The sequence below is a fragment of the Schistocerca americana genome, chromosome 4 (assembly GCF_021461395.2).
Source record: "Schistocerca americana isolate TAMUIC-IGC-003095 chromosome 4, iqSchAmer2.1, whole genome shotgun sequence".
Lineage (NCBI taxonomy): Eukaryota > Metazoa > Arthropoda > Insecta > Orthoptera > Acrididae > Schistocerca > Schistocerca americana.
The window spans coordinates 512,656,924-512,676,085 of record NC_060122.1 but is presented as its reverse complement, the minus strand read 5'-3'; the positions used below and the strand labels follow the sequence as shown (position 1 = coordinate 512,676,085).

Here is a 19,162-nt window from a genome sequence, read left to right as displayed (position 1 = left end):
CAGTCATTCTAAACGTTTTTTTGACGTATAACTGCTAACTTTGAATATACATTTTGCCCTTCGTAGAATATCTCTACCTTTTCTTACTTGTGAGTTTCACTTGTACACTCTGGTACGAGTATACCGCTGAAACATCATCGATGGCTGTGTGTAAAGCCTAGGAATAGTATACCTACTTTATGCAGACAGGCACTAAGTATCGGTATAGTTAGTTGGAAAACAGTAGTATGATAAGTACTCTGTTGTTACTTTTAAATTTACAGTGTTCACTTAGTGCTCTTTCAATTAGTCCTATTTCGTCGTCGTTTATCGTGTCCATTGCACATTGGCAAAGCACACTTCCTTCTACAAACAGAGAAATCGCTTAGACTTCATGAATAGAAGACCAGAAGTACTCTGATCTGTTTCATACGTTTCAGAGAAAAGATTTACGAAGAAATCTTGTCTTGCTTCGGTGACAGGAACATTTGCGTGTTTTAGATGGTATATCAAATCTTGGTATATCAAATGGGAGACATTTAAATGTGGAGCATGCTTTTAGAATATTCTCGTAATTTGTGACGTTTCTGGAAGATGGAGGTACTGAAATATTTTGATTTACAGAATTTAGAGCGAAGGAACTTAGGTAGGAAAAGGTTAATTTGACAAAGAATTTTTTTTATTAATAGGTGGGCATGAAGTTGTGAAATGATTTGTAATATTGATGTTGGTGAAGATGGTGCGACGCAGATATGTAATTATTTGATGAAGTCGATGATTGGGACGACAAGGATGATGGTGAATGTTACACAAAGCCAGGCACGCTTTTAGTTAAGCAATAAGCGTGCTGAAAGTACAAATTGCACTGTGTAACTGTGATGTAGTCATATTCAATAAGATTTACGGTGTCAGTGAAATTAATTAATGAGTCTTTTGGAAGGCTCATAAAACAAATAGTAATTCGATCACTGGAAAAATTTTCTTACTGTGGGGGTGCTGGATATGAAGTGTGGAGGAACGAACTATTCATTTACACATCAGCAGGAACTAATTGTTTTGACTGTCTTGTAGAATTAGCTTTAAGCACTGATTAGCCGGCCGGTGTGGCCGTGCGGTTCTAGGCGCTTCAGTCTGGAACCGCGTGACCGCTACGGTCGCAGGTTCGAATCCTGCCTCGGGCATGGATGTGTGTGATGTCCTTAGGTTAGTTAGGTTTAAGTAGTTCTAAGTTCTAGGAGACTGATGACCTCAGAAGTCCCATAGTGCTCAGAGCCATTTTTTAAGCACTGATTACATGAGTCTGCATAATACCAAATCATTGAAAAAAATATATATCTTCTTAACTAACTTTTTTATGAAGACAGTAATTGTTCTCGAAAGAACAGATTACTGTTGCTGACCGTGCAGATTTTCCCTGGAATAAATGATGACTAACTGAAACCCTCAGCTGCCGACAGGTGTTGTTGCGCTATTCATCTGTGTCGTCGGTGGCTCAGATGGATAGAGCGTCTGCCATGTAAGCAGGAGATCCCGGGTTCGAGTCCCGGTCGGGGCACACATTTTCAGCTATCCACATCGAGGTATATCAACAACCCCTGTCGGCAGCTGAGGGTTTCAGTTAGTCATCATTTATAACTTTTTTATGCTGATTTCAAAATGTTTCTTCCATCACATACAGTTTTTTCACAGTGGAATAGAGTTTATTTTATTTTTAGTTATACCTATTTTATGACTGTAGTCTGGGTACACGATAATGTCCTGCTTTCTATGTGAGTGAGGTAGTTGGACAAGACAAACATTGGAGTGGGCCTGGGACTGAAAATTTCTTGCATGAAACGCTTCTAGTCCACCGAAAACTATTGCTTCCGCGACTACATATCAAATTGTGCTTGATGGACAAGATGGATCCTCCTCTAAGTACCTTTCTATGAAATTTCCCTTCATCGCCCACGAAAATTTGAAGGCAGAAGTTTTTTGGTCCTCAAATTCACAGTTGATGAAGGGTCACGAATTTGAGAAACTAATCAATATAAGAGAAAAAGATCACAAACTTGCTAGGAAAAAAAAATTACAAGAACAATGTTAGAGAATTTCAAAAAGGTGTGTTGTAACATGAGTGTAAAAGTGGTTCAAACCTGCGTCCGGCCATCCAGATTTGGTTTTACCGTAATTTCCCTAAATCAACGGCATTGCCTTAGTGGCGACATCGGTTCCTGTCAGATCACCCAAGTTACGCGCTATCGGGCTTGGCTAGCACTTCGATGGGAGGCCAGTTGAGGAGCTACTTGACTGAGAAGCAGCGACATCGGTCACGAAAACTGGCAACGGTCGGGAGAGCAGAGTGCTGACCACGTGCCCCTCTATATCCGCACCCGGTGACGCCTAAGGGCTGAGGATGACAGGGCGGCCGGTCGGTACCATTGGGCCTTCACGGCCTGTTCGGACGATGTTATTAACGATTAAATCGCTCCAGGCAAATGCTGGGATGGTTCCTTTGAAACGGTACAGCTGCTCACCTTCCCCATCCTTGACACAATCCGAGCTTGTGCTCGGTCTCTTAATTACCTCGATGTTGACGGTACGTTGAACCCAATCTTCCTTGCTTTATGAGTGTAAAAGTGTACTTCATACACTCGCGTATTGGCATATTTCGTCAAAATCTGGGACATTATACTGAAGTGGAAGAAGAACGCTTCCACCAGGACATTAATGAGATCAAGATGAGGTTCCAATGGAGATGGAATGAAAGTGTGATGTCCGACTATTGTTGGATGTTGAAGAGAGACAGTAAAGATGAAATAAAAAATGAGAAAGTCTGAAAACGTAATGTAACAGAGGCTACAATACTGCTAACAGAACTGTTTGCAGTATTTTTAGTATAAGCCTAAAACTAAATCAGTAATTACGAGAAGATAAAGCTCGCTTGAAATTTTATTTTAATATTTTCGTTACAGTTGCTTAAATTTTCGAAATACGAGATCCTTTTTTGCGGAAAACACTAACAGGATGGAAAAAAATAAAAGCAGTTTTCAGAATCTTGTGACAAAAATTTTGAGACTGCAGGCCTGACAACTCTTCCGCAGTGGGTATAAAGTCTTGCGCAAGTTTGTCGACCGGACGTTGCCGTTTCGTTACAGTTAACTGTATTTGCAGCTCATTTTAAGTAATTAGGCTAATGGTACAGGTACTGCATGTTATACGGGAAACTATCATTGGATAGCTCTTTTGTTTTCTTATAATTCCCACCGATTCAATTTCATTCACGCTCCTGGATGAAAAAGTTCAGAATGGGAAAAAATTACTCTGTTTTTAAGTGAGCACTATTCTAACTTTTGTTAAATAATTTTACCGTTCTTTATAAAAGATAGTATTTGTCCAAAGGTTCAGAGGAGAAAAACTGTACTTATAAAATTAAATGTGTCAGTTAAAAAGTTGAAAAAGAAATTTTTCTTCCTCTTCTCCAGGGCATATGGAAGACCCGTAGTCTCTCTTACATTACCTCTACTCAGCAAATCAGCACTGAAACATCACACACCCCAGGAACTACGTTAATGCATAGTTTATTGTTGCTTTCAGCATCGAAGTAATTGTGGCGCTACTTTTACAGCGCACAGTGTGTGCAAATATCACCTACCGCGCTGGTAGCGCTTTGAATTACTAAATCATTCTCTGTATTATCCATTTTGTCGTAAAGAGACTTCATGATTCTCTGTATTGTCCATCTTTTCGTAAAGAGACGATGAGATCTCGGAGGTGGTCTCCCACGGTGCACCTTCGCGCGGCAAACACATCCTGTTATACCTTCTGGCATCTACAGCGCCATTAATCTTCATGAGTCTAATTAACAGTACTAATTGTCGTCGCACGCTACAGTTGAAACGGCCTGCGTTTGGATGCGTTTGAAGACCGTTGGTTAGTTCCGCGTCATTCACTTTCGAACCCTGTTGAGTCATTTAGTTCTTTTTTTGTCCTCATTATGTCCTCATGCCCTTTTTCACGGAAAAGAAACTGGCTCAGTATCCGGACCGTAAAACTAATGTAACCACATTACCATATCCTATTACATCGCTATAGGGACGCACGCAGTTTATCGTACCACATAGTTAGTGGCTAGCGTTGCTTCGTCTGGATCACGGGGTCCTGGGTTCGATTCCCGTCCAGGTTGGGGATTTTTTGTGACAGTGGCTAGATTGGACTGAAAAAATTGGACAGTGAAAAAAAATTGGGACTTCGTACGGGCGCTGATGACCGCGCAGTTGAGCGCCCCACAAACCACACATCATCATCAGTATATCACACAAAAAAGATTTCTATTACTTTGAGACATTTAAGGCTTTTGTGTGAAAAATTAGACATATTTTATAGTTTCATTGTAAACAGTCCGCTACATTTTGCTACTCTTCGTGAAGAATAAATCCACATTCTCTGTGAATGTAAAGTCAAAGCGACATTTATTCCTCAGTTTAACCAACTGTTCGTCGTCACACGAAAAAAGTAACAAAGACTAAATTAGGTCAGCAGCAATGCTTAGTATCATATTTAGACATTCCCCCTTGGAGATTAGCTTTTTGAATTTGGCGATAGCCAGTTTTCTAATTGATATTTACCTTAGTTCCAGATAACTTTGACTATACCGCATGTAAAGAAAGATAGATGTTTGTCCAATTTTGGTAGCACAGACGCACAGTTGAACCTAACAATTAAACTCTCTGCTGCGTAACGGAACTTACTTCTGAATTACTGGAAGAAATGACTTTGACCGTCGTTGCTCATAGTGTCGTTCCCCAGTATAATAATCACTCCTTACGTACTTTAGGTATGAGTTTGTTGCAAATTTGTAATGTTTCTCCGACAGATAGTTTGTTGTACGCACAGTTTTACTTTAAATTGTATTGTGCTCTTTCATGGTCTTTTCTGTAGTTAATCGTTTCATCATTGCGTGTGCGTCGCTTTGACGGAGCTAAAGAGAATTTTTAACTTCATTCTACAGCTCTAGGATTTTTAACTGCCATTTCTGCCTTTGTACATGCAGTATTATCTCGTTTCTGCAAGTTGTTATGTAGGAACTAGACAATTTACCGCAGCACTGACGACAGGATATGAAATATTTCACGATATTAAACGTCATTTAATTCCGTAAAACGGTCGTTATGGGCGTTTTAGTGATTGTTTATTTCATTAATGTGCGTAAATAAAGAAAACCATAACGTCCCTGACAACTCTTCCGCAGTGGGTATAAACAGTCTTGCGCAAGTTTGTCGACCGGACGTTGCCGTTTCGTTACAGTTAACTGTATTTGCAGCTCATTTTAAGTAATTAGGCTAATGATACAGGTACTGCATGTTATACGGGAAACTATCATTGGATAGCTCTTTTGTTTTCTTATAATTCCCCCCGATTCAATTTCATTCACACTCCTGGATGAAAAAGTTCAGAATGGGAAAAAATTACTCTGTTTTTAAGTGAGCACTATTTAATGTATATAACTAACGAATTTGCGTTTAAAGTTATTTCTTAAATTTGTTACTAGATTTAGTGTTGTATATAGTTATTCTCTTCTGTAATTTAAACTTATTCAGTGTTATTCTGCGTGCTTTGGAACTTGTAAACATTTATTCACATAACTTTAACGGGGAAATGATCAGGATGCAAATGAATGGCAAGCACTGTGTTATTGAGGCACTAGTGCTGAATTTTATCGAAATCGAGTCACGAAACAAATAGGAATGTAGCATTCTAGAAGCAATCACGTATTTGTTTTGTAACGTAGATGAAACTCGTCAATGAAGACCATTGAAAGCGCTCGTGTGGCCCCTAAGCAATTGATTGGAGGTCCAAATGTTTTTCGTGGACTGCATCTGAACTTCACCTGTGATGTACAAGCAGTGTTTGGAGGTAGTAACTGGCTGACACTAGCTGTTGTATGGGGCAATCAAGCAGATTATGGTGGCCTTGAAGCATTTCCAGATGCCAACATTTTGGCTTGGAAGACGGAGTATTGCTGAGACTACAGGACTGTTGGCTAAACAGCCTTATGGTACTCTTGTTCCAAGCATGCCATTTGTTTTGAGTACGAGAAGGAAGAAGTTCGGGTTATGGAACAACTCTTACGCAAATTAACCGATTTTTTATTTTTATTTTAGGTGCATGATCCTACGATAGCTTCCCAAGTATAATGCGGTCGGCACTGATTCAAATACCAGCCGAAATATAATAGTTAGTATCTAAAGAGAACACAAACGCCATGAAGAAAAACATATAAAACAGACGTGAAATCCCAGAAGAACAGCTGCAGTCATTCTGAAGAAATGCAGTGATATCGGAAGGCAGATCGGGTGTGATAAGTGTTGAAAGCATGTTTGGGTGTTACACCAGGCGTGTGAAACTGTTATTAACTAAATGGAGATGGAGGCTGAAAATGCACTTGGAGAAAGAGAAAATTTGTTGAATGTAATATTCTTAAAATGATTGCAGCCTTGCCGCAGTGGTAACACTGGTTCCCGGCAGATCATCGAAGTTAAGCGCTGTCAGGCTGGGCTAGCACTTGGATAGGTGACCGTTCAGGTCTGCCGAGCGCTGTTGGCAAGCGGGGTCACTTAGCTCTTGTGAGACCAGTTGAGGAGCTACCTGATTGAGAAGTAGCGGCTCCGGTCACGAAAACCGGCGACGGCCGGGAGAGCAGTGTGCTGACAACATGCACTCCATATCCACATCCAGAGACGCCTATTGGCTGAGGACGACACGGTGGTCGGTCGGCATTAGAATTTTGCACTATAAACACAAAGACGGGAAAGATAGTCTTTTATACAGAGTATTTAACAGTTAAATTGGCCAAGCAAGGCCTGCTGCACTTATCAGTAGTGGTGCTGGTCAAGGATGTATACTTTCTTCACTGATGTTTAACTTATATTTTAATGATTTATCAAAAGAAACTTTGCAGAATACTGAGCTATGTGTGAAACACAACGGAACAACGATAAATGATTTGGTTACACAGGTATACTGAACTTATGAACTGAATTTTTGTTGCACGATTAGAGAACGGCTTTGACGTAAATAAGTTACTCGACAAAGGTTTTGTATGGTACTTGGCTTGTATAAGCACATTAAATCGCGCATTAAACGACGGAAACATAATACGTGTTAGTGATACTCGGTACCTGTGATGCGGGTTAACATACACTCTTGGCTATGCAAAAGAGCTTAAATGACGTAATGAGGAACCCAGAGATACACTCTGTGTGATGGAATCAGCGTCCCTTCGTGAACATTTAAATTTGAGACGGCTGATAATATACTGGGTGTTTCAAAAAGATTTATACTATTTCACAAGACTACATCTTGTACCTGAGTCTAAATAGGCACTTGAAGTATATTTTAACTTGGGCGTAGAATTGCAAACATTTATTTTGAAGAAAACCATTCGATTATCCAAGGGTAGAACTTTTAAATGCGTTTTATGATTACAGTTAGGGCTAAAGATTTGATTTACCTTCCACAAATGCACCGGGCGCACAACAAACATGCAGACGATATTGAAACTCGCCACATACTTTTACGACCATTCTGGAGTTAGTGAATTCATAGTTCTTGCTATGCGACGCTGCAGTTCGCCAAAAGCTTTGGACGGCTTATAGATGGAGTACTCGGCAACTACGTAAAAAAAAAAGAAAATTTAAAAAAATAAAAGTGATCAGGCGCCCATTTGGCCAGTGATACAGTGCAAGATCCGTACGGCCGATCCATCGGTTTTATATGCAGGTACCAGGGAGGTGATGCTTTGACCTGTTGAAAAAAGAAATTTTTAGCATATTCCTGCATTTGTGGAAAAGAGCAGATCTACAACATACCCAGGCAGCCCTAGGTTACACCTATAACCGATCGAGCGAGCTAGCCGCTAGCGGCAACCACATAAACCGCCTGCTTGCAACTGGCGCCAAGGTAAACTTGCAGTTTCAATGATTAAATTAAAATCCATCCCACGTTTCTATCTTCGTTCACGTAGAAGATTCAGTTTTGAGAAGTTAGATAAATCTTTTCGAAACACTCTGTATTGTGGGCGAAGTTATAAGCAATCTGTTGACCACTAAAAATTGCATAATGTCGTACAATATACTTTGACACCGTCTATTTCATCCACTGTTCAATGTAGGTAATTATTTTCGTGATCTTATAAATGAGTTTCCCCTACACTGGTGATGGTGTGATTCTCAAGACATCTAGCCTACATCTGCAAGTATACTCACCGAGCCACGGTACGATGTGTGGCAGAGGATACTTCCCACATTTCTTGCTTCAGTCGCGAATGATACACCTCCAGGGTTTTTCCGCGAGATACACGTGGAAGGAAGCAATATGTCTGTTGACACTTTTAGGAATTTCGACAGTAAACCATACCGTAGTGCAAAACCCATCTCTTGTAGCGTCTGGCGACGCATTCCTCGACGCATTCGCTTTACTAACTGAATCTGTGACGAAATTCCTTGTTTTTTTGGATCTTCTCTGTGTCTACTATCATTGAATCGTATCTGTTACTGATCCTAGACTCTTGAGCAAAATTCAAGTCTTGGTCGAACGAAGGTATTGTAAGCCACCTCTTTCGTACGTGGACTACATTTTCTGAGAATTCTCCCAGTGAATCTCAGTCTGGTATCTGCCTTTTCTTCGGTTAATTTTATATGGTCGTTCCATTTTAAATCGCTCCAGGTATTTAATGGATGTGATTGTTTCAGTCGTCGATCGGCAATCATGTAATCAAACAATAACGGGTCATTCCGTTTATTCATGCGGAATATGTTACACTATCTTAGCGCCTAGTGCTTCGCAATACCAATGTTTTCACGCTAATTAAGGCCATATAAACCTGTTTTTTTTCCGAATGCACTTCTAACGAAAAGCGATTATGGTAGTTGAAGTCCAAAATTTTTGTTAATTACGCCTTTTGCGTTCCTGTGGAGATATTTCCATAGCAGCCGGCCGAAGTGGCCGTGCGGTTAAAGGCGCTGCAGTCTGGAACCGCAAGACCGCTACGGTCGCAGGTTCGAATCCTGCCTCGGGCATGGATGTTTGTGATGTCCTTAGGTTAGTTAGGTTTAACTAGTTCTAAGTTCTAGGGGACTAATGACCTCAGCAGTTGAGTCCCATAGTGCTCAGAGCCATTTGAACCATTTCCATAGCAACTTTAATCCCTTAACAAATATTGTTTTATATATAATCGAGAAGTGAAATACCAATGTTCATAAATTTAGCTTTAAAGTTCTTTTAGTCCCATAGGGGATAAATTTCCAGAAACACTGAAACACGTATTTTTTTTATTTGTAACCGAGAAGTCAAATACCAATTGCCATAGATGTAGCCGTAGCAATCCTTTAGTACTTCTTTAGTAATTATTTATTTTCAAAAACGCTTTCACGCACTATTTTACCCCCTTAGTGGTTGAATTTCCAAAAATGCTGAAACACGTATTTTTTATTTTCTGACTGAGAAACAAAATGTGCGTTTTCATAGTTTTAGCTTCACAATTCCCTTGATAGTGACAGACTTTCCAAAAGCCTTTCATCCCCTATTTCACCCCCTAAGGAGAGGAATTTCGAACAGTCCCTTCCTAAACGACGTCTAAGATCCACGCCTGATCCAGATTTCAAATTTCTATCCTTAGCGGTTTGGGTTAGGGGATGAGGAGTCAGTCAGTCAGGACATTATATGCTTGTATAGATATTTGTGTATGTTGGTGGTCAACTGCCATAACGAATGTTGTGCTACATCACTGATAGTTAAAGTGTTTGCACGTACCATGTCACTAGAAAATGAAGATAGGTTTTGAATCAATCGTGACATGAAATAAAGGTTGTTTGCATACTAACGAAAGTACGTGGGGGAACTTTGCACGTACACGACTTGCGTCACCGGAGTGCTGTGCGGGTACCGTACCCAGCATTGTGCAGGCGTTGGAAGCGGTAGAGTGCAAATGGGAGCACAGTTCAGCACCAAGGCGGCAAATAAATCCTTTATCACTGGCAAATGGGGACTGCTGTTAGCGTCCATTATACATACGAAGACTGCAGTGGAACTGTCTGCGCCCTGTTCTGCCATTTAGCCTACAGCCTTTCACTTCCTCCTCGATGTCCTTCCACTAATTTACTTCTTTTTCTAAGTACAGTAGACTTGTGGCAATTCATTTACTTGCAGTCGTCGGAGAAAGAAAGTTACAGGTCTTTGTATGTCATTTCTCCTAGTAGTGTTAGCGATTATTGATTTCTCTCGGCGATTACTCTTTCGCCCACATCTCGTGGTCGTGCGGTAGCGTTCTCGCTTCCCACGCCCGGGTTCCCGGGTTCGATTCCCGGCGGGGTCAGGGATTTTCTCTGCCTCGTGATGGCTGGGTGTTGTGTGCTGTCCTTAGGTTAGTTAGGTTTAAGTAGTTCTAAGTTCTAGGGGACTTATGACCACAGCAGTTGAGTCCCATAGTGCTCAGAGCCATTACTCTTTCATTGGACGTTTCACTAGATGGACCGCACTAGTTCTACCTATTCGATATGTTGAGAGATATAGCACTGCTACGCTTCAGTAGGAACTGCTGGATTAACTTTGTCCCGAATAACCGCATCATTGTTATTCCGTTAAATTTAGTGTAAAGGTTGTGAACTTGTCTTCTAACTGGATTCGATTAAAGAATAAAAATTGAATACTAATGGTCTTGATTCAAGAAAATATTTTGTCACCCCTGTTTCTGACATACTGTTTCTGACACACCAAACAGATGTGTAATTCTCAGGCCACGAGAAGAATGTTTATGACACAAATTTGCAATGATTTAATAAATTTTGTTCCTTTCTACGTGCAGTTGTTTCTTAATTCTCAATTTCCACTTTGTTTTTTATTTTGGGTATCTTCTAGGTGTTATCTTGAATAGGAGCTGTGTCCGTATCATGACTTTTCTGTGCTACAGGAACTAAATATGTAGTGCATTAGGACTTTGTTTTTATGAGACAGATCTGATGATGGTCATTAAAGACCGAAACCGGTAATCTGTTAAACAGAAAAGATTGTGACCATAGACGTACATTAAAGGAAACTTATTACATATACGGGTCACTGTGTTTTTTTGGCGACGATGTCGCAGCTTGTGTAAAATGTAGTATAATTTTTCCCCTTATCAGCGTACTAGCTCGAAGAGCGATGGTAACCCACTGTGACTCTGTTACTTAATTTCATGTAATAATTACATACAATGGTCTTTATTTATTTACTTGTGTTGCTCATGACTTGTTGCAAGTCTTACCGTTGACGCTACGTCAGCAACTGTTAAGAGTTTCATGGAAGTGCATGTGATGAATGCGTACATAGTGCAGAGCGTTGTTTTTGTTATTGGTGGCTACAGTGATGGTACTGATATTGATAATGATGATGATATTGTTATGAAGCAAGGGAGAAAGTGAAACACTGACACGTAACCTATTCGTCTCGAAGCGTAACATGCAGGGCGCTAGCTTTAACTTCCGCACTTAACGAGGCACTGTGTGATTATTGCCCAACTATCTCATGGCGATGACGCAAGATCTTGTGATAAGAAAATTTGCAACCCCCATTCTTTCCCTTGTTGCCCCAGTATTGACAATCAATTTCTTGTATTTTCCACCATCATGGTTCGAACCTTTGTTTCGGCTGCGAAGATGGTTAATAATGTGTTTAGTCTTGTCAGTGCCAACGACTGATGTAGGAATGGGACTGGATATGGATCATTAGTGGAAGAAAGGATACCGAGTGAACAGTGCTATCCCTATTAAAGTACCGAGCCAACACACGTAGAACGAGTAGTGGGGTCACTTCGACCTGGAATTTCGTGTTGATGGAATTAAATAATAAGTCTAGGTGTAGAGGTACATGCTACTGAAATTGTTGTGATATGTACTATAGCACTCCACAAAGTGAATGGTAATTGCTACCTGATTATGTCCAAAAGGCACTTTAGGCGGCGATTCACGTATATTCTAAGATATCACCAGCTGTGCCAGCACAAATACGATGAACATGAACATGAATAATTTGCAACTGCTGCTATTTATGCGTGTCTTAGTATTGTATGTGTGTGGTTTCTGTTTCTTTTGCTGTGCAGTCATCGTTTTATAGTTGTACTGCAGTCGGAAAATACCAATCTTGGAAATTTTAGACTCTAATGTTATGAAATAGTATGTATGGTTTATATACTTACAGATATTGTTCCTCCTTCATTGCACAGAAATTCACGTACTCGCAAACCATCACTTTTCTGCGTAAAATTGTGACATAACACAAAGATATGATGTCAGTGTAGTTTCGCATAGATATAGTGAGAAGTGTTCTCTTTTAGTGGATTACCGTATTTACATTAAATTGTCACTTATAACTGTTATCAGCGATAAGGATTATTTAAATTAACAGTCCTGCATTACTCTCTGATTTTGTGCTTCTGTTTTGCTAATATTGAGAAGAATGTTTGGAGGAATGAACATATGTCGTTCGTCCAAAAAGTTCCGAGAAATTTTATTCTTGGCGTTCAAGCGACGCCAACGCAGTAACTACGATGGGAACTTGAACTAACAATTGTAAACAAAACATTAGAATCCGACCAGTCAGTTGTAAGCATTCAGTGTTTGGTTGTAGACATCAGGTCGTAGGGTGCCAAAGTTGTTGTGTCACAAATCACAATGAAGTAACCTCTGTAAGTCAGATATTCAAGACCTTTTCTTGAATGTTTGACAGAACAGAAAAGTCTGTACAAAGTTGCCCCGCGCATTTTGAGACCGAGCAAAAACTACTACGCATTGATTCCTGCCGCGACTTCACTGAAAGGCAAAACGCGGATAATTCTTTTCTGGAAAAAATCACCACCACTGACGAGACTTTGTGTCATCAATACTAACCTACCGGAAAAGTACGAAGTGCAGAAATTCACATGAAGGATCAAAACGATTTACAGACCTTCGAGCTAGTATGACGCGCGAGTTGAGCAACCTCCCAAGGAAGGATTTCTCTAACAATTGCACATGGTTGTATGAACGTTCTGTGCTTTGTGCTCAAGTGAGAGGAGACTACGTAGAACACTTGAAGCATTAAAACCGTCATCTTAATTTTACTCTATTTTTTTTATCAGCCCAGTTTCCAAGCTTTTCGGACTAACGAGATATTTACAGTCTACTTCAGTCATTATAAACGGTGATTCAGCTGCCCCTGTTTTACGTAGCACGTAATGTTATACCTGGCCTTCTAAAATCACGCACGAGATTATCATATTCTCTCACTCGATAGGCGCAAACGATTAGTCTACAGAAAAAATGAACGGCACCTTTTTGTAGTAAATTTAATGTAGTTAAATTTTTTAGTGGGGTAGGTTTTCTCTAGAGGCCGTATTTTTCGAGTTATTCAAGAAGAACGCACGAAAGTGACCTTCAAATGCACCTCCACTCCCTCACTCAGCTCCCACCGGTCAGGATGTCTAGTTTGGTGTTCATGGCACTCTCTCCTACCACTGTACATAAATTTACAACTGCTCATTATACCTTTTATGGTCTCCATTGACTGGCCTTGTTACGCCAATGGCCTAATCGAGCACTTTCAAACTGTTACATTGACGTTTGTGCAAATTTTACCTGTTAATTTTGTGTATTTTAACAAGATAAAATAAACAACTACATCATTGTATTCGTCAAGCCTTCTGACAGTGAAACTACTGTGCTTGTAAGGGTTAAGCTGGGATCGAATTGTCAACGTAATTAGTTTTAGCGTGACGTTTACAAAAGTCGTTTCACTTTCATTACCTCCTGGCCACATTTAAATTAATTATGTTAACGAAACAGCCGATTGTGCTGGTGGCGTAATAGCCCGATCAAGAGAGACCAGAAATGTTCGATTATAGGGAATAGTTCGTATAGTCAGAAATTTGTGTATAATGGTACGAGAGAGTGCCAACTTCCTTGACGCAGTGATAACACCATTTACCGACACCGAAATTAAGCGCTGTCGGGCTTGGCTAACGCTTGACCGGCTGGGTCTACGAAAGATGTTGGCAAAGCGCTTGCACTCAACCCTGGCAAACTGAGGAGCTAGTGGCTCCGCTCACGAAAACTGACAACAACCGGGAGAACGGTTTGCTGGCCAAATGCCCCTCTACGTCCGCAGCCGGTGATTCCTATCGCGTAAGGATAACACGGCGGTCGGTCGGTGCCCTTCGTACGGAAAGAGAGAGAGAGAGAGAGAGAGAGAGAGAGAGAGAGAGAGACAGGGGTAATAGGGAGCGGACGAACAACATTCTACAAATCGTGGCTGGTGAGGGATGAGTGTGGGGGAGGAGGTGTGTTTGAAAGTTACTTTTGTACGTTTCACCTGAATAACTCGACAACCGTGGCCTCCAGCGAAAACGTATCCTAGTAAAAAATTTAACTACATTAAATTTCCTACAAATAAGCTCATGTTCATTTTTTCTGTAGGTTTGCACGCAGCGAGGAGTAAAATATGAAAATACCGTGCTTCCTTATTGCAGGCCAGATATAACATTGCGGGTTGCATAAAACGACATCGGTAGGGGCAGTTGAATTACCCTGTATGCAGGAGATTGAAGTTAATCGTTTCTGACGATCTGGATTGTGATTGAGTAATTTTCCCCCGACTTTTTTGGTGTACGGAAATTTCGTAAGTCGTACACTGAATCCATTATATGTGATTTGTCTAATCATAAGAGGGGACCTGTCGCCTCTGGTCTTGCCAGATTGAATAAATCAAGAAATAAAAAATGTGACTGCCACTAAGGCGTGTGTGTGTGGCTGCGCGCGGCGGGACTTGGCCCACGTCTGGTGCAGCTGCCGCAGTATTTACAGCCTAACTGCACGGTGGGAGCTGGGTGCGGCGGTAAAGGAAGAAAAAAGCGCCGAGACTTTGTTTCGCGGCCTTCATTTGGCAGCGCAGCGCGGCGCGGCAGGCGTGCGCCCAGTCATTTCAGCGTGACGAGTTGTCAGGACCGCAGCAGGCTACGCCAGCCTCATCGGCCGCCGACGGCGCGTAAGCAGCCTCCGCGCGCTGCGAGGTTCCAATTCCGGCGCGCCTAATGGACGTTGTGCGGCAGGCCACGGCGCAGCCGAAACTACCGCTGGGGAACTACGGCGTACGTTCCAGTACAGTGACGGGGAAAAATGCATCACCAAGAAATAAATAATGTAGAGTAATGAAAGTGCGGAAATACATTTGTCTGGGTATCATATGTAACTCATTAACATGGCAGGACCATAGATTAATGTAAGCGCGAGATGAGCCATTGCAAACGTGAAATGCAGGTACATTAATAACCGGTGCAGCCGTCAGAATGTTGAATGCAGGCATATAAACGTGCGTGCATTGTATTGTGTAGGTGCCGGATGTCAGTTTGTAGGATGGAGAGTTCCATGCCTGTTAGATTTGTTCGGCTAATATATGGACAGCTAATGCTATTCGTGGATGACGTTGGTCTTGTCGTCCAATGATGACCTGTATGTGCTAGATTGGAGACATACCTGGCGATCGAGCAGGCCAAGGCAACATTTCGACACTATGTAGAGCATGTTGAGTTACAACAGCGGTTATGTGGGTGAGCGTTATCCTGTTGGAAAACACCTCCTGGAATGCTGTTCATGATGGCAGCACAAAAAATCGAATCACGAGATTGACGTATATATTTGCAGTCTCGTTGCATGGAATAATAACGATAGTGCTCCTGCTGTCGTACGAAATCGCACTGCAGACCATAACTCCAGGTGTAAGTGCAGTGTGTATAGCACCCAGATCGATTGGCTGCAGGCGCTCAGTTGGTCTCCTCCTATTCAATACACGGCCATCACAGGCCATGAGGCAAGACCATCTTTCATCAGAAGACGCAACGGACCTCCACCCTGCCCTCCAGTGAGCTCTCGCTTAACAGCACTGAAATCGCAGATGGTATGCACGCTACAGGGCGTCTGGCTCGTAGCTGTTGTTGAAGTAAACGATTTGTTACGGTTTGTTGTGTCATAGTGGTGCCAACAGGTGCTCGAATTGCTGCTGCTGATGCAGTACGTTTTCCCAGAACTATACGCCGAGGACGATCGTCTTCCCTCTCGGTAGTGCCAAGTGGGCGTCTGCAGCCCGGTCTTGTTGCGATCGTACATTCTAGTGACCACCGCTGCCAGTAATAATGTACAGTGGCTACATTCTTGCCAATTTTTTTCTGCAATATCGCAGAAGGAACATTGAGCTTCGCGTCGCCCTATAACGCAACCTCGTTCAAACTCATAAAGGTCTTGATACGGCGTCTTTGTTGCCTTAGAGGCATTCTTGACTAACATCAACCAGCAAGTCCAATCTCAGATCGAACATTCACGACCGTTACAGCTTGTATTTGAAGCAAACCTGATTTGCAGTCTCATAGTAGCGCTACCAGCGCCACTCTTACGCGGCTGGTGCGAAATATGAATAGACATCGTCTTTCAGATATAGAAACACGCCTACCATCTTCCATTTACGTCGCACAACTTTTTCTTGGTGTTGCAATATTGATTTCCGCCAGTGTATTTATATGGTGCTTCCTGCGGGCACGCCGTTGCATTGCTATTTAATCACATATTTGTAGCGTTTTCTGCGCAGACCGTGCGTCGTAAGCAGACAGGAAGCAAAAACGTCGTAGTGCAGGCAGTCTCTTCACTAGAACTGTTGAATTTTCTGATTGTTCTGCCAGTATATCTCAGTCTTCTTTTCGCTTTCGTCACAACATTACGTACGACATCGTTCCAATGTAATATTCATAATTCCAATCACTAAGTAGTTTGTCGAATTTACAGCCTTTAGATTTCTGTGATTTATTGTGTAACCGCAATGCAGTGGATTTATGTTAGTACTTCTGTGGATGACTTAACACTTTTCATTATTTAGAGTGAACTGCCACATATCGCACCGTACGGATACTTGTCTAAACCAATTTGCAGTACAAGATAGTAAATGGCAGCATCATCTACAAACAGTCTTACAGAGCTTTCAGATTGTGTTGTAAATCGTTTATACAGTTCAGCAACAGCAGAGGGCCTATAACGCGTCCTTGAGTAACGCCAGATGTTGTACTTCTCTTTCACTCGACGACTTCCCGTCTATTACTGCGAACTGTGACATTTATAACAGGAAATCACGACTCCAGTCGCACAACTGAGACGATACTCCCCAGGCACATAATTTAATTAGAAGTCGCTTATGAGGACCGGTGTCAAAACGCTTCTCTAAATCTAAAAATATGGAATCAATTTGACATCCCCTACCGATGGCACTTATTACTTCGTGATAATAAAGAGCTAATTGCGTTTGACAAGAGTGATATTTTCTGAATCTGTGTTGGTTATTTGTCAATAAATCGTTATCTTAGAGGTAATTCATAATGTTTGAATACAATCTATGTTCCAAAATCCCTTTGCAAATCGACGGCTGCTCCCGTCGGCTGATTAATCCTACAAATGTACATGGCTGCTGTACAATGTACATGCTGTACAGTGTACATGCTGCTTGTGTGTTTGTGATCAAATGCTAATCATTTGCGTATCCAAAAATATAGCACACAGCCGGCCGGTGTGGCCGAGTGGTTCTAGGCGCTTCAGTCTGAACCACGCTGCTGCTACGGTGGCAGGTTCGAATCCTGCCTCGTGCATGGATGTGTGTGATGTCCTTAGGTTAGTTAGGTTTAAGTAGTTCTAAGTTCTAGGGGACTGATGACCTCAGAAGTTGAGTCCTATAGTGCTCAGAGCCGTTTGAACCATTTTTCATAGCACACATCATGCCAATTGGAAGTTTCTTGTGTGCCATCTTAATCGTGTTGCAGCTATAATGGCCAATACGTACCTTAATAGCCCATGTCATTCATGTCGATGTCTGTAATCTGTAGTACAGCTGATGTTCTGATATGGTTTGTCATCAGCAACTAATAAGCATTTCTCCAAGTAAAGGACAAGGTACTCGTTGCGGAATGTGTGAAAGTCTTGAGTGTGATAGGTGTTTGTAATTCGTTTTAAATAACTTTTTATGTCTTCCACGTTTTCAAAATTATGTGAACTGTATTCGCACTTTTTTTTCAGAAAACATTTAAAACGGCGCTGGCCCTTTAATCAACATTCTTCCTCATGCACTCCTATGTGAGAACATGGCTATAAAAATGGAATGACGAGCAATGGAGCGGGGAGCGGCATCTATTAGTATGTCATAAAAATCAGTACTACACCGCGCTCGAACCGTAACTAGAAACTCACCCCTAATTTCGAAAATTTTAAACGAACAGGCAGCTGATAACTACCCTGGTAATAACGTATACCAACCATCGTTTAACTACTTCCTACTTACACGGGATAGGTATCAAGCTCAGTCCTCTGCGATAACGTACGAGTATGTAGTTAAAAGTTACACTTCAATGTAATCTTAAATTTTTGACCAGATTTTCTTTATTGTGATGTGTAATTGTGGAAGTTATCACTGTTGCTCCAATTGTTGCTAATATGAAACAATAAAACTTAGCCAAATAAAATGAAATGTAGTAAATAGTTTTACAATGAAAGTTCGCAGCGGCTGTTAATAAAAAAGTACTTTCACGTAGCTTAACGAGAAATATAGTGCTACAGATGGACTGAACTGCTGTCTGGATGTTGGAGAAAAATTAGCTACCGTGCCATACCCGTTTTGCAGAAAATTGTAACGGTAACAATCGCTCTTACTTCGTTTTAAAATGGGTAAATAATTAAGTTCCGTGAAATGTGGCCGACAGTACATTTTTGCGTAATATTGTACCACTAAAAAGATTTTAGCATGAAAGTCTGAAATGCGCATTGTGTTGGCCTGCTATCACTAGAGATGTAATATAGTCACTAAAGTACCAGAAATAACAAAATAGTTTCAACCCAAAATTATTAATTAAAAAACAGAGTTATGATGGTTGATGGTAAACAGAAGAAGAAACAGAAATGGCACCCGGCTAATAGAACTTTGCCAAGCACACCTCCTAATTCTTAAATCTACAGCTTTCAAAAAGTACCACGAAAACAAAAGACATGGACATCCCCAAATCCGAACTTAGGGGAATTTCAACTTGATCATGTGGCAATCAAAAAAGTTTCTCGAAAAGAAGTCGTGAATGTTAGGGTCCTCAGGAGTGCAAACTCTCTAAAATTAAGTT

General features: G+C 41.2%; 1 protein-coding gene and 1 non-coding gene across 2 annotated transcripts in view; both read left to right on the top strand.

Moving 5' to 3' along the window:
- Window positions 1–19,162, top strand: part of LOC124612449 (kalirin) — a 1,731,149-nt gene that overhangs the window by 4,668 nt on the left and 1,707,319 nt on the right. The gene's annotated exons all lie outside the window — the stretch shown is intronic.
- Window positions 1,460–1,534, top strand: Trnat-ugu. The gene has a single exon. It is a non-coding gene; the product is annotated as a tRNA-Thr (tRNA).